This window comes from Sinohyriopsis cumingii, chromosome 7 (assembly GCF_028554795.1).
Source record: "Sinohyriopsis cumingii isolate HCF-2022 chromosome 7, ASM2855479v2, whole genome shotgun sequence".
In the NCBI taxonomy this organism is placed as follows: Eukaryota; Metazoa; Mollusca; class Bivalvia; order Unionida; family Unionidae; genus Sinohyriopsis; species Sinohyriopsis cumingii.
Window position 1 is genome coordinate 132688025 of NC_142967.1, and position 16810 is coordinate 132704834.

At 33.1% G+C, this 16810-nt stretch overlaps 2 protein-coding genes across 2 annotated transcripts in view; both read left to right on the forward strand.

The window, feature by feature from the left end:
- Positions 1-16810, forward strand: part of LOC149796148 (general transcription factor 3C polypeptide 1-like) — a 492926-nt gene that overhangs the window by 308841 nt on the left and 167275 nt on the right. The gene's annotated exons all lie outside the window — the stretch shown is intronic.
- The window catches only part of LOC149796149 (putative G protein-coupled receptor 139), a 211520-nt gene that overhangs the window by 101656 nt on the left and 93054 nt on the right, over positions 1-16810 (forward strand). The window lies entirely within an intron of this gene.

Sequence of the window (16810 nt, forward strand, 5' to 3'; positions counted from 1 at the left end):
ACAGTTATGGTTCCTGTTTGTCAAAATCCACCCACTAATATTGCTGCATTGAATGATTACCCTGTTGAATTTAAATAAATTTAGTAGGCAGCATGATAACAGTGAGACCTGAGCTGAGTTTGCTGTTAGTGTTTCTTAGGTACATGTTCAGCATGTACCATATCCTTTAGCAGAGTTGTGGACCCTTAATCTCAGACTCGCCCACTTTCCTGTCTGTGCAGTGACTTTTGTGGTTGTCAACTTTTTGTTGATGACAACTTGGCTTAGCTTGATTTTTAAAGATTTGTTCAACATCATTTATATATAGCAGAGCTGTTACCCCTGATTGTTTGACCCACCCATTTTCACACAGTTCCTTTAACTATTATTGTATTTCATGGAAAAAATTTATTTTGATATAACTTATGTGGAATTTAATTATTAGCTTCCTTTAGTGGAGTATTGGATGCTAAATATTAGACCTACTTGTTGTGTGCAGCTTTGTTTTGACAAGACATGTTAATGTTCATAACCATCCACAAAACTATGCTTCATTATCCCCAGTGGAAAGCAGGGGACTGAAATTCCTTTAATCGGCTTGTTCCAGCCAGATGATTTGATAATTGTTGGATATTTGGTTTAATGACATCAGTGTGATATCCGTTACACCTCATATTTATTTCTTCAATTTCTCTTCATTTGTATTTGGTGAGTACATCAGATTCAAGTGTTTAGTTGATACAAGTAAGGCCCATAATAGCAAATGAACATATGAGTTGTCATATGCCATGTGTCGACTGTCGTTGATCAACACTTGCTGTTTGAAAATTATTCTCAAAACTATTGGACTGTTTTCAACCAAAGTTTTCTCATCGCATTATCACATGATGATATATATATATATATATATATATATATATATATATATATATATATATATATATATATATATATATATATATATATATATATATATATATATATATATATATACTCTTTTAAATGACCTCTCAAAAAATATGAAAAGAGTGTGACAAAATTTGACAGAAAACATCTTGGAATGAAGGGCTGTCAGTTTTATGCAAGTGTTACCACTCTGACCTAAAATATGGTTGCCATTAATAACCATAGTAATACGATTTTAATAATTTTAAATGCTTTCAATCAAAATCGTCTCAAAAAACACTGAAAAGAATTTGATCAAATTTGAATGAAAGCATTATGCCATAAAGGACTTTCAGAATTTTTATAAAAAAATATGTCAGTCAAGTATGACTGGCATTACTGCTTTTTCTTCTGTTGTAACATCATTCAATGTCATTAAGCTGTTTTCTTTCCCCGGAATACTAAGCACAATATTGATTTCATCTGTATGTTGACTTTTAGTCGTAACTCAGTATTGATTTCATCTGTATGTTGACTTTTAGTCATAACTCAGTGTTGATTTCATCTGTATGTTGACTTTTAGTCATAACTCAGTGTTGATTTCATCTGTATGTTGACTTTTAGTCGTAACTCAGTGTTGATTTCATCTGTATGTTGACTTTTAGTCGTAACTCAGTGTTGATTTCATCTGTATGTTGACTTTTAGTCGTAACTGAGTATTGATTTCATCTGTATGTTGACTTTTAGTCATAACTCAGTATTGATTTCATCTGTATGTTGACTTTTAGTCATAACTCAGTGTTGATTTCATCTGTATGTTGACTTTTAGTCATAACTCAGTGTTGATTTCATCTGTATGTTGACTTTTAGTCATAACTCAGTATTGATTTCATCTGTATGTTGACTTTTAGTCGTAACTCAGTATTGATTTCATCTGTATGTTGACTTTTAGTCGTAACTCAGTATTGATTTCATCTGTATGTTGACTTTTAGTCGTAACTCAGTATTGATTTCATCTGTATGTTGACTTTTAGTCATAACTCAGTATTGATTTCATCTGTATGTTGACTTTTAGTCATAACTCAGTATTGCAACCACTCAGACTGCACTCTTAATATAACACCATCTCTTTATATGAGAAAATGATCAACAGACCTTGATATGTTTTCTTTCTTAATGCACCCATTCAGCCCCCTGAAAATTAAATTGAATGGATTCTGGTAAATACTGAAGTGATCTTAGCACATATTAAGTCACACTTTCTATTATAGGGCCTTAAAAATATGTCATAGTGAATAATTACAAATACAATAATCAATGCAAATATTGTATTATAATTACTATAAGTGTGAATTTGTTCTGGGTTTCGTGTTTCAATTCATAAATGTGAATTTTACATTTTTATTTATAAGTCATCTGAAAATTTTCATTTATTATTTTCTTCTTGAGAATAATTTGTATAATGGCAATAATAACCAACAACATTTTAAAATGTGAAGACAGTCATCAAGTCAGAATGTTTAGGCATGTTCCAAAGAAGCTTATGAAAAAAAAAGTCATTACTGAACACTCAGTATATTAGTTTTCTTACCAGACTTTATTGACAAAAAAGGAATATCTATTTCTTTTTATATTTAGTTTCTAATAAGTTCAGATTTCTTTCTTAAATTTTGTTTTTTAAAAATCAGTGAAGAAACATAACTATTACATGTTATGTTTGTTATGTACCAAACTGTGGTATAGTGAATAGCAGGAATCTCACTTAGATGTTGTCAGATGTCATGGTCTCCAACAATTGTATTATAACAAGGAAGAACTTTTTTTTTCTTCTTCAAAATATTGTTTTAAGTGTGCACTATTTGTAAGAGCAAAAACGAAGGTTGTGTTATTATATTCAGACCTTTGACATGATTTCAGGTAGCTTATTAGGTATGATTGAAACTTCATAATGCTTGTAAATAACTCAAGGAATTACAGTGAGGTATTTAATAGTTTCTTTTATATATCAGTTTTTTTATGTACATGTTTAAAATTGTTGGATTTTGGCTAAGTTTGTGTATCTGGAAATCAAACACACAGAACCAAACAAGACTTTGGTAGTTGGGATATAGCTTCAGCAATGTCCATCTGTCTGTGGTTTCTGCAATGTACCTTTAGTTTGATACAAGTTTTTCTCAAACTTCATATGTGCCTTATCCATGAGTAGAGGAGGAAGCATAGTGATTTGAGGTCTTTAGATCCAAGGTCAAGGTCTTGAGCTGAACATGTGATTTTCTAATGGTAAGTCAGAATTTCCTTGCGTCATTTTCATCCAACTTCATTGGTAGATATAACATTAGTTGAGACAGCTCTATTTTGAATTTAAGTCTGAGGTGAATGTTCAAGGTCACTGGAGCCAACATTGTGATTTTGTTGATTTCTTCTCAGTAAGTCAAGTTTTATGTTTCAGACTTTCAGCAGACATAGGAAGTCTACACATGGGCAGAGACACCTCCCTATTGATTCCTGGGTCTATAGGTCAGTGGTCAAGGTCTTTGAATTCAACATTTTTTGTGGGTTTCATATGATATGTCCATTTTCCTGAAGTTTTCCACATCAGCTTCATTGTTTTTTACACTTTATGAAGGGCAGCTCCATATTGAGTCTGGGTCTGATAGATCAAAGGTCAAGGTAACTGGACATGGAGCCAATTTCTTAGTTTCTGTATAATAACTCAAATTACATAGCCCCAATTTTAATTAGATAAAAGTACTAAACTTTAAAAGTAGCAGCTCCAGTATGGGTTTGGATGGGTGTATGGTCAAGGCTGCTGGCAATCTGTTTTACACCCACCCATACACCTCAAGGAGAATAGCATGGAGTGATTTCTAATTTTGAGGGTCAGAACTTTAAACATCAAGGTGACTGATCTTTGTAACAAAAGGATATTGATGTGAAAGTACATTCATTTTATATTTGCTACTTTTGGTTGGGGGATTAGACATTTTCTCAAGGCAGTTGTTATTGTAGTTTAATCTTTGACAAAGAAAACTAAATTTGATATGAAATTAAAATATTTTTTAGTTTTTTAGGCAATAAAAGTTGTAAATATGATCCACATTTTATATATATATATATATTAATTTCCCATAAATAATTGCTTGACACTCTAATCATATTGATTGATAGAGAATAAAAATCTTAATCAGGTATTCAGGTAACATTTTTTTTACGGTTTTCACTATGATTATAACGGTGAGGGAAGCTTTGCACTTTATTGTTGCTAGGTGAGACATGGGTATCACTTCTCCAGTGACATCACAGACCAGGATAGTATGTTGTCCATCTTCTTTCATTCATAATCCATCCGTCTGCTAACACAAGTTATTGGTTACTTAGAGGATTGCCATGCTTTTGTTTTATCTTTTTATATCCCCACATTATCAATTGAGGGGTCATATTGTTTTGCCCATGTCATCTGTCATGTTACATATTGCAAACTTACTTCTGCTTAGTAAGTTTTGAAGGATTTAATTTTTTATGGGGCTTTACATTGAAAAGGTCTAAGTCAAGTTTGATTTTCACCAGCACAATACATGTATATCAAAGTTATGAATACATGTATATCAAAGTTATGAATACATGTATATCAAAGTTATGAATACATGTATATCAAAGTTATCAATACATGTATATCAAAGTTATCAATACATGTATATCAAGTTATCAATACATGTATATCAAAGTTATCAATACATGTATATCAAAAATATTGATCTCTTTCTTACTTAGGACTCACCTCAGAATTTCATTTTTTCCAAATAACTTCATTTATTGAGGCTAAATTTTGGTAAGAGGCTTTACATTGAGAAGATCTAGGTCAAGTATGATTTTACCATTTTCCAGCCACATTAAACAGCATTATAGCCCCTGCTTGAATTAGCACTTGATAAAACAGAATGTAGGCCCCCCACCCACATGACTTAGCACTTGAAGCAAAGTTCCATGTCCACTAAGTAATTGATTAGCAGCTTTGCATTGAGAAGCTGTTGTTTGATTTTTACCATTTCCTAACAAAATGTACCAGACATACTTGGTTATAAGTCAAGTCAAACTGCAAACAACACATATCCTGAGCATAATGTGCCTGTTGACCATGGTATATGTTGTTTATGCTACTGATTAATCCTAACAAACTGCACAGATCCATATCTGGCTGTACATTATGCGACAGCAGGTCTAGGTCTGTGCAGTTTGCAGTTACAGTAATAGATTTTTAACTACCATATGACATTGAACATTTCTCCTCCTGTTCATCAAGTTTTCACTTTCTCTCATTAACATTTGAAGGGTTTCATCAATTCAAACCAAATTTGGTGTGCAGCTTTATATCTGGAAGACCTATAATCTATATTGAGTTTGATTTTCACCATTTTGCAACAAAATTTGATGGAGCTTTGACTCATGTTTGACTGTCTGCTATCCATTCATGTTTCTTTTCTGCTCATTAACTTTTGAAGGACTTAATGAATTGAAGCCATTGGCTATATGAGACTTTACATGATCAAGACCAACATAAAATTTGCTTGTCAATATTTCAACAAAATATAGTTATGTCCACTGTTTTTACCTAAAATTGTACCTTTAATTGTATCATATTGATGGGTATTTCCAGTTCATATTGACTCATTTCTAGTTTATTTTAAGAAATTGATACCAGTAACCACTAAAAGATCTTTCTTGACAACCTCTCTGTGTATATTTTTTTTTTCTCTTAATGTCTGTCATATGCCTTCTAATATGCTTACCTAGGATTTCTCTGAACTACACTTTTACAACTACTGTTCATTAGTGAAATAATTGATTGGTGAAAGATGGGTTGTCATGATAGTTCCTGAGAAAATTAGTGTCATTAAACATGCCATGAAGATATTTTTATGTGACTTTCACAAGACCTTTCATCACTGTCTCATTCTTTGCTACAATTTTCTTTCAATTAATTCGGCTTCCCATCCTACCTCTATGATATGGACAGATTGCATGAACATAAGTCGCAATTAAGAGGAAAAGAGGAAAATGCTGTAAGACTTGTATCAAGTTTAAGAAATTGCTGTAAAGAACAGTAATGTATGGAAATTTATTTAACCTTTATGTACATCATTATAAGACCATTCATTATAATACCACTCATGTTATAAGGTGGGTATGTCATGTATTCCATTTCATTATGTTACATGCAATGAAGTTATATGTGTAATTTACTTAGTTCTAAGCAGTCTCACTTTAAGTTGGTATATTCTAGGCTTCCATAGACCACATTATAATGAGGGAATACTGGATCACATACTTCATTATAAGGCAATCTCACTGTAAGATGGTATACTCTGTGGCTCTCATTATAATGAGGGAGTGCTGTGTTATATACCTAATAATAAGGTGGTCTGACTATAAGGCATTATACTTTATGGTGTGCATAGACTATTATACAGAGGGAGTACTATATCAAATACTTTATTATAAGGCAGTTTCACTGTAAGGTGGCATACCCTGTGGCTCCTATAGACAGTATTATAATGAGAGAGTGCTGTGTTATATACCTCATAATAAGGTGGTCTAACTATAAGGCATTATACCCAATGGTGTGCATAGACTATTATACAGAGGGAGTACTATATCAAATACTTTATTATAAGACAGATTCACTGTAAGGTGGCATACTCTGTGGCTCCTAGAGACAGTATTATAATGAGGGAGTACTGTGTTACATTCTTCATTATAAGGTGGTCTTGCTATAAGGTAGTATGCTTTGGTTTTGTGGGGTTTAATGCCATTGTTCAGCATACAATAGGCTATAGATGGCAGTGAGTTTATTTGGTGGAGAAAAACCCAGATAGACCCCAGGAATAACCACCAACCCATGGGAAGCTACTGTAAGGCTCTATCACAGATCCATACTGGTCAAAGCCAAGACTCAGACCAGAGGTGAGATGTGTGGGTCATCTGTAAAGGCAAGTACCTTTGACTGTTTGGTCACCCGGGTGTCTTATAAGGTGGTATACTATATGCCTCCCATGGACAGTGTTAGAATTGTAACATACTTCATTATAAGGGAGTCCCACTGTAAGGTTATATACTCAATGGCTGTCATAGACAACATTATAATGAGGGGATACAATAGTATATACATAATTATAAGGTATTGTCACTATAAGATGGTATAATGTGGCTTTTGTGGACAGTGTTATAAGGGTAGTGTACATCATTATAAGGTGGTTTCTTTGTAAGGTGATTTATTTTGGCTAAATGGGAAGCATTATAATTAAGGTGTACTGTATTCACTTTTATCATCATTTAATAGGTTTTATTATCAACTGAACAATCCTTACTATCTGCCAGTTTGGGTTTTATTTTCAGCAGAACAGTCTTCACATTTAAGCCAATTAAATTGTTTGATGTCATTTTGTGAATGACAGTCTAATTAGTGCCACTTTTTCTTCAGTCAGTTATTCCTTTTCACAAACTGACAGGAGACTTGTTGGGTTTAATGCCATTTTCAGCACAAGACAGGCAATAAATGGCAGCCAGTATAACTGGTGGAGCAAGAACTGGGCAAAGTCCCAGAAAGAATCATTGACCCACATGAAGCTACTGGCAAACTTTCTCACATACCCAAATTGGGCAAGCTCAAGGCTCAAACTCACACAGACAGCCTGTTGCAATCCATTCTTGTCAACCTCCTTCACCAGCTGTTACAACATTTTCAGACAGTGGACAATGGCTGACACATAATAATCCTTGGCATATTGTCATGCAAAACATAGAATATACCTGGAATAATGATCTGTCATTTTGAGTCATCATTTCAACTACTACTTCTACTACTACTCTACTGTTACTAATATTAATAATAATAATTATAATGATAATGATAATGGGGCATTTTTGGATAATCCAGTATCCATTTACCCACCAAAATAAAGATTTGTAGATTTGTAAATAAAGAATTTGTTGTTACTATTATGTAAACTGTGTAACATGATAGTTGTTACTGGGGTGAGATAAAATCAACTTCTTTACATCAGCATACAACACCTGTATGCATAAGCATTAAAAAAAACTCAGTCCATCCCTAAAGCCACCCAAATAAAATTGTCAAAAATTCAGTCAACATATGCCTGTTACACTGTGTGTGTATGAAGGTGCATTGGCGTATTGATACAATATATAAAGTAGTCCATGCAAATGAAAATAAATATTTTTGTGTTATCGTTTTTGTATTCAACCTAGTATAACTTTGGTTGCAGAGAGTGACATGTTATAGAGTTGAGGGTCTGAAAGAACCAGATGGCCACAGAGAATAACCACAACAAAAGTACAATGTAGAACCAGCTGGCCTCAGAGAATAACCAAAGCAAAATATAATGTAGAACGAGATGGCCACAGAGAATAACCTAACCAAAGTATAATGTAGAATGAGATGGCCACAGAGAATAACCAAAGCAAAATATAATGTAGAACGAGATGGCCACAGAGAATAACCACAACAAAGTAGGTATAATATATAGTGTAATATAAAGTGTAATAAAACAGCTAGTCATAATATATAGTGTAATATAAAAGCTAGGTATACTATATAGTGTAATATGAAAGCTAGCTATAGAATATAGGGTAATATAAAAGTTAGTAAATATAATCAAATATAAAAGCTAGGTTTAATATATAGTGTTATATAAGTGTAGTAAAACAGCTAGGTAAAATATATAGTGTAATGTAAGTGCTAGGCATAATATATAGTGTAATATAAAAGTTAGTTATTAAATATAATGCAATATAAAAGGTAGGATTAATATATAGTGTAATATAAAATGTAATATAACAGCTAGGCATAATATATAGTGTAATGTAAGTGCTAGGCAAATATATAGTGTAATATCAAAGCTAAATATAATATAGAGTGTAATATAAAGTGTATTAAAACAGCTAGGCATAATATATAGTGCAATATCAAAGCTAGGTATAATATAGAGTGTAATATAAAGTGTATTACAACAGCTAGGCATAATATATAGTGTAATATAAAAGCTAGGTATACTATATAGTGTAATATGAAAGCTAGGTATAATATATAGTGTAATATAAAAGCTAGGTATAATATATAATGCAATATAAAAGGTAGGCATAATATAAAGTTTAATATAACAGCTAGGAATAATATATAGTGTAATGCAAAAGCTAGGTATAATATATAGTGTAATATAAAAGCTGGGTATAATATATAGTGTAATATAAAAGCTGAGTATAATATATAGTGTAATATAAAATGTAATATAACAGCTAGGCATATCTTTACAAACAGGAGTTTCATTTCTTGGGCTTTTATATATTTTTACATCATCTGTCAGAGGTGTGTTTTATACTGTGTTGTGTGGATCATATTTTCAAGGTCAAGGTCATTGCTAAATATTTTAAGCTTTCTATCTTTTGATTCCATTTCATATCTTTAGAACTGTTGGAAATTATTGATGAAATTTCATAATGCTTTATATCATCATTAGAAGGTGTGTCCACATTGCAGGTCCAAACAGAACAATATTTTGAGTTTTCTGTCAATGGAAGGTGTATCCACATTGCAGGTCCCCACAGCAATATTTTGAGTTTTCCATTACAATTTCCATGTTATTATGTAAATTTAGATCCCTTTCATCTTTCAGGATGCAACTTGGTATTTTTGTATATCATCATTAGAACATGTCTTACAAAATTGAGGTTCCAATCCTATACATAGTGTAACATAGTGTCAGTGATCAGTATTTTACATTTTCATCACTATATTCACTGTAACTTATGAGCTTTTTCAGATCAAGAGATGACAGTATACTTATAGTTTTTTTCCCCAGGTATTTTAAGTCAGGCCTGACACATGCTTAGAAAAATTGCTGTCAGTAAGCATCATGGCTTGAATCTCCAGACATGCCTTGATTTGAGCATTTTTTAAGACCTCAAACAAACTACATTATACTACATGCTGGAAATTTTATATTTCTTTGGTTTTACACTATTTATCAGATCACCCTTAATTATAATTATAGGAGGCACAAATACAATTGCGCAACAAGAGATGTAATTAAGGGGTCAATCATTTAGCCATTAATTATTTTGTCACTTTGAAGCTCAACAACTTAAAAACACATGATATTAGTCATAGATCTCTTGATCTGAGCTGATGAAGTCTGATAGTCTGTGGAGAAGACTGACATGTGCATCAAACTTACCATTCAAAAAACTTTGGACAAAGACATTGATGGTCAAAGGAAAGGCATCATTATCTATCAAGGAAGAAGCCTAGGACATTCCATTGGTCATCATTCCATCTGGTTCATAATTAGATAAGGTCACCTGAAACAGCCAATCACTTTTAATTTAATAGATCTGATTCCTAATTGAATTTGGCAAGTTCTTGAGCTGCCCTCAGCAATCTTGTGACCAAGGATGCCATCATGTACCAGTAGTCTTCATTCATTGGCACTGATTGATGACAAGAAGTGGGTTACATGCTTCAGCTATTTAAACCTGTTGGATTACATACCACATGTTAAAGAAATATAAATTTAGAAAATTTGCAGAGACATAGGATGAATTTATTGAGGGAAAAAAACTGATCTGCTGTTAAATGGGCATAATAAATATTTTAACACTTTTGCAATATTTAAGTTTGAACTTCCCAGAAGAGATGGTATGGAACAGAAATGTACGTTATAGTTATTTTTGCTTTGTGTGTAGCAACTATTCAAAAGGCATTTCACAGCATTCATATTTTGTTTGTCTGTCCACTAGTAATTTTGCATCATCATCACATCAGATTTTGTTGACAGCTTTTTCTTCTGTTGCCTCAATATGATTTGTAATTAGATTTTACCTCAAAAAATGATCACTTGCAGCAATTATTGATTACTAATTATTTATGGACGGAAAGGTTAAAGAGAGTTTAGTAGGAAGAATGGATATTTTTCAAAGATTTTGCACGAGGGTTCATCTGATATGAAATTTTCAAAGCAAGTTGAATGATAATACATGCCATGAGCTTCTTGTAGCAAGTTGAATGATAATTCATGCCAGGAGCTTCTTGTAGCAAGTTGAATTATGATACATGCCATGAGCTTCTTGTAGCAAGTTGAATGATAATACATGCCATGAGCTTCTTTGTAGCAAGTTGAATGATAATACATGCCATGAGCTTCTTTGTAGCAAGTTGAATTATAATACATGCCATGAGCTTCTTGTAGCAAGTTGAATTATAATACATGCCATGAGCTTCTTTGTAGCAAGTTGAATGATAATACATGTCATGAGCTTCTTGTAGCAAGTTGAATTATAATACATGCCATGAGCTTCTTGTAGCAAGTTGAATGATAATACATGCCATGAGCTTCTTTGTAGCAAGTTGAATGATAATATATGCCATGAACTTCTTGTAGCAAGTTGAATTATAATACATGCCATGAGCTTCTTGTAGCAAGTCGAATGATAATACATGCCATGAGCTTCTTTGTAGCAAGTTGAATGATAATACATGCCATGAGCTTCTTGTAGCAAGTTGAATTATAATACATACCATGAGCTTCTTGTAGCAAGTTGGATGATAATACATGCCATGAGCTTCTTGTAGCAAGTTGAATGATAATACATGCCATGAGCTTCTTGTAGCAAGTTGAATGATAATACATGCCATGAGCTTCTTTGTAGCAAGTTGAATGATAATATATGCCATGAACTTCTTGTAGCAAGTTGAATTATAATACATGCCATGAGCTTCTTGTAGCAAGTTGAATTATAATACATGCCATGAGCTTCTTGTAGCAAGTTGAATGATAATTCATGCCAGGAGCTTCTTGTAGCAAGTTGAATTATGATACATGCCATGAGCTTCTTGTAGCAAGTTGAATGATAATACATGCCATGAGCTTCTTTGTAGCAAGTTGAATGATAATACATGCCATGAGCTTCTTTGTAGCAAGTTGAATTATAATACATGCCATGAGCTTCTTGTAGCAAGTTGAATTATAATACATGCCATGAGCTTCTTTGTAGCAAGTTGAATGATAATACATGTCATGAGCTTCTTGTAGCAAGTTGAATTATAATACATGCCATGAGCTTCTTGTAGCAAGTTGAATGATAATACATGCCATGAGCTTCTTTGTAGCAAGTTGAATGATAATATATGCCATGAACTTCTTGTAGCAAGTTGAATTATAATACATGCCATGAGCTTCTTGTAGCAAGTCGAATGATAATACATGCCATGAGCTTCTTTGTAGCAAGTTGAATGATAATACATGCCATGAGCTTCTTGTAGCAAGTTGAATTATAATACATACCATGAGCTTCTTGTAGCAAGTTGGATGATAATACATGCCATGAGCTTCTTGTAGCAAGTTGAATGATAATACATGCCATGAGCTTCTTGTAGCAAGTTGAATTATAATACATACCATGAGCTTCTTGTAGCAAGTTGAATTATAATACATGCCATGAGCTTCTTGTAGCAAGTTGAATGATAATACATGCCATGAGCTTCTTTGTAGCAAGTTGAATGATAATACATGCCATGAGCTTCTTGTAGCAAGTTGAATTATAATACATACCATGAGCTTCTTGTAGCAAGTTGAATGATAATACATGCCATGAGCTTCTTTGTAGCAAGTTGAATGATAATACATGCCATGAGCTTCTTTGTAGCAAGTTGAATGATAATACATGCCATGAGCTTCTTGTAGCAAGTTGAATGATAATACATGCCATGAGCTTCTTGTAGCAAGTTGAATTATAATACATGCCGTGAGCTTCTTGTAGCAAGTTGAATGATAATACATGCCATGAGCTTCTTGTAGCAAGTTGAATGATAATACATGCCATGAGCTTCTTGTAGCAAGTTGAATTATAATACATGCCATGAGCTACTTGTAGCAAGTTGAATGATAATACATGCCATGAGCTTGTTGTAGCAAGTTGAATGATAATACATGCCATGAGCTTCTTTGTAGCAAGTTGAATGATAATACATGCCATGAGCTTCTTTGTAGCAAGTTGAATGATAATACATGCCATGAGCTTCTTGTAGCAAGTTGAATGATAATACATGCCATGAGCTTGTTGTAGCAAGTTGAATGATAATACATGCCATGAGCTTGTTGTAGCAAGTTGAATGATAATACATGCCATGAGCTTCTTTGTAGCAAGTTGAATGATAATACATGTCATGAGCTTCTTTGTAGCAAGTTGAATGATAATACATGCCATGAGCTTCTTGTAGCAAGTTGAATGATAATACATGCCTTGAGCTTCTTTGTAGCAAGTTGAATGATAATACATGCCATGAGCTTCTTGTAGCAAGTTGAATGATAATACATGCCATGAGCGTCTTGTAGCAAGTTGAATGATAATACATGCCATGAGCTTCTTGTAGCAAGTTGAATGATAATACATACCGTGAGCTTCTTTGTAGCAAGTTGAATGATAATACATGCCATGAGCTTCTTGTAGCAAGTTGAATGATAATACATGCCATGAGCTTCTTGTAGCAAGTTGAATGATAATACATGCCATGAGCTTCTTGTAGCAAGTTGAATGATAATACATGCCATGAGCTTCTTTGTAGCAAGTTGAATGATAATACATGCCATGAGCTTCTTGTAGCAAGTTGAATTATAATACATGCCATGAGCTTCTTGTAGCAAGTTGAATGATAATACATGCCATGAGCTTCTTTGTAGCAAGTTGAATGATAATACATGCCATGAGCTTCTTGTAGCAAGTTGAATTATAATACATGCCATGAGCTTCTTGTAGCAAGTTGAATTATAATACATGCCATGAGCTTCTTGTAGCAAGTTGAATGATAATACATGCCATGAGCTTCTTGTAGCAAGTTGAATGATAATACATGCCATGAGCTTCTTGTAGCAAGTTGAATGATAATACATGCCATGAGCTTCTTGTAGCAAGTTGAATTATAATACATGCCATGAACTTCTTGTAGCAAGTTGAATGATAATATATGCCATGAACTTCTTGTAGCAAGTTGAATTATAATACATACCATGAGCTTCTTTGTAGCAAGTTGAATTATAATACATGCCATGAGCTTCTTGTAGCAAGTTGAATGATAATACATGCCATGAGCTTCTTTGTAGCAAGTTGAATGATAATACATGCCATGAGCTTCTTTGTAGCAAGTTGAATGATAATACATGCCATGAGCTTGTTGTAGCAAGTTGAATGATAATACATGCCATGAGCTTCTTTGTAGCAAGTTGAATGATAATACATGCCATGAGCTTGTTGTAGCAAGTTGAATGATAATACGTGCCATGAGCTTCTTTGTAGCAAGTTGAATGATAATACATGCCATGAGCTTCTTTGTAGCAAGTTGAATGATAATACATGCCATGAGCTTCTTGTAGCAAGTTGAATGATAATACATGCCATGAGCTTCTTGTAGCAAGTTGAATGATAATACATGCCTTGAGCTTCTTTGTAGCAAGTTGAATGATAATACATGCCATGAGCTTCTTGTAGCAAGTCGAATGATAATACATGCCATGAGCGTCTTGTAGCAAGTTGAATGATAATACATGCCATGAGCTTCTTGTAGCAAGTTGAATTATAATACATACCATGAGCTTCTTTGTAGCAAGTTGGATGATAATACATGCCATGAGCTTCTTGTAGCAAGTTGAATGATAATACATGCCATGAGCTTCTTGTAGCAAGTTGAATGATAATACATGCCATGAGCTTCTTTGTAGCAAGTTGAATGATAATACATGCCATGAGCTTCTTTGTAGCAAGTTGAATGATAATACATGCCATGAGCTTCTTGTAGCAAGTTGAATTATAATACATGCCATGAGCTTCTTTGTAGCAAGTTGAATTATAATACATGCCATGAGCTTCTTGTAGAAAGTTGAATGATAATACATGCCATGAGCTTCTTGTAGCAACTGGTTCATTTTGTTATTCAAAGTGTTTCCTACATTTTATGGTAAATGAACATGAGTTTAATATTTTTCCTGTCACATTTTATCACTTAACATAAAGGAATTTGCATAACACATTTTATCACTTAACATAAAGGAATTTACATAACATTTTAACACATAACATAAAGGAATTTGCATAACTCCGTGACTATGTTGAGAATGGTGTCTATCATGTGACATGAAACTAGTAAAGGTGAACTTTACATGATAAGGCAGATTATACCACAGCTCTTTAGAAGTGTGTTGTTACTGGCATTGGCAAATGGTTACAGCATAGGCAGCACTTCCATTTGTGCCACTGATGGATTTATTATCATGGCATTAGTGTTAATATTCTTTGTTTTCTGCTAAATCTTTTCAAGTCATATACAGGATGGGGTTTGGGGAAGTTACAATAAGTAAGGTCTTGGGAAAGACACTACATCCTGCAGAACCCTTATTTTCAGCATTTACTTCTAATAGTTGTGTCTTTTCCAATATTATAACAAAATAAACTTGATGCATCCAGATTATTATTGTCGAACATTTTCCGCCATTATGTTTGTCACTCTTCTCGAATATGTGAACTTGACATGGTCAGGTATTGATGATCTTGAAGCAATAGCCATATTTCTGATCTGATTTTGATCAAACTTGAAATAGAGGCTTATAGCATCAAGGTACATTTGATAATGAGCATGAATTGTGCATACTAATGATATGGTAATCTTGTATCTGATTGGCTGAGTATGTTACCACTCTAGAAGCCATATTTTTAATCTGATTCTGATCAGACTTGGAATATATCCTTTTATAATCAGGATCATGGACTGTTTCAGTAATGTGCAAGATCGGTATATATATATATATATATATATATATATATATATATATATATATATATATATATATATATATATATATATATATAAGCAGATCTCTTGCATCTGATTTGGCTGGTCACTCTTGCTAATCTTGAAAACATATTTTGAGTCTGTTCAGTTTATTATCATCAAGATTTTGGTTGACTTTGCAAGAGGCAGTGCATAGTAATCATGCCATTATCTAAATTGTTTCACTATATTGTAAATTAGGTAAAATCAGTATGATATAATTTTGGTAGAGAGTTTGCATAGGATGTTGTTTCTTACACTACATAAACATATTAAACCAATAACTGTTAAGTTATGTAAGCATGGTGAGTGATATCATGTATGCTTTAATCTCTTGGTTTTTTTCTTCTATTATCTTTTTTCTCAAGATATATTAGCCTTAAGCATTTGTTGATTCACTCATGTTTTTTACATGTGTAGTTTTACTCTGTGGAAGAAAATGGCCTTTTAAATGACCTTGTGGTAAAAGCAAGCGAGCTTATGGTTTGGTTCTTCATCTATTGTTGTTTGTTGTCCATTGTCCATTGTCCATCATGTATCATCTTTCACCACCTTTTATTTTCAACTCCTCAAAATCTGTTAAACCATTTTAATGCAAAATTTGCAGCCATTATCCTAGTATTAAGGTCTTTCAGTTTGACATGATGTCATCTAAAATGAGTACTATTCATACAATTAGAACAACCTTTGAATGAATTCCTCTCAGAAACCATTGAACAGAATGCTTTAGAATTTGACAGAAGGCATCTTGTCATGATGTTGATTAACCTTCCAATTTGGCTAATACGACTAAAGCTGGAAATTCATTAAAGGACATAATGTCACAAACACCTCTGATCAATTTGACCAAATTTAAGAAAGAAACATCCCAACATCATAAATTAAATTACACAGAATTCTGCCAGTTTGTCAAGATGGTCATCCTTTACTAAAAATAGAAAAACCTTTAAACATTCACTCTTATAAGACTTCTGAACAGAAATTGATCAATGAATAATGACTACTGGTACATTATGGCACCCTTGGTCATAAGATTGCTGATGGTAATTCAGG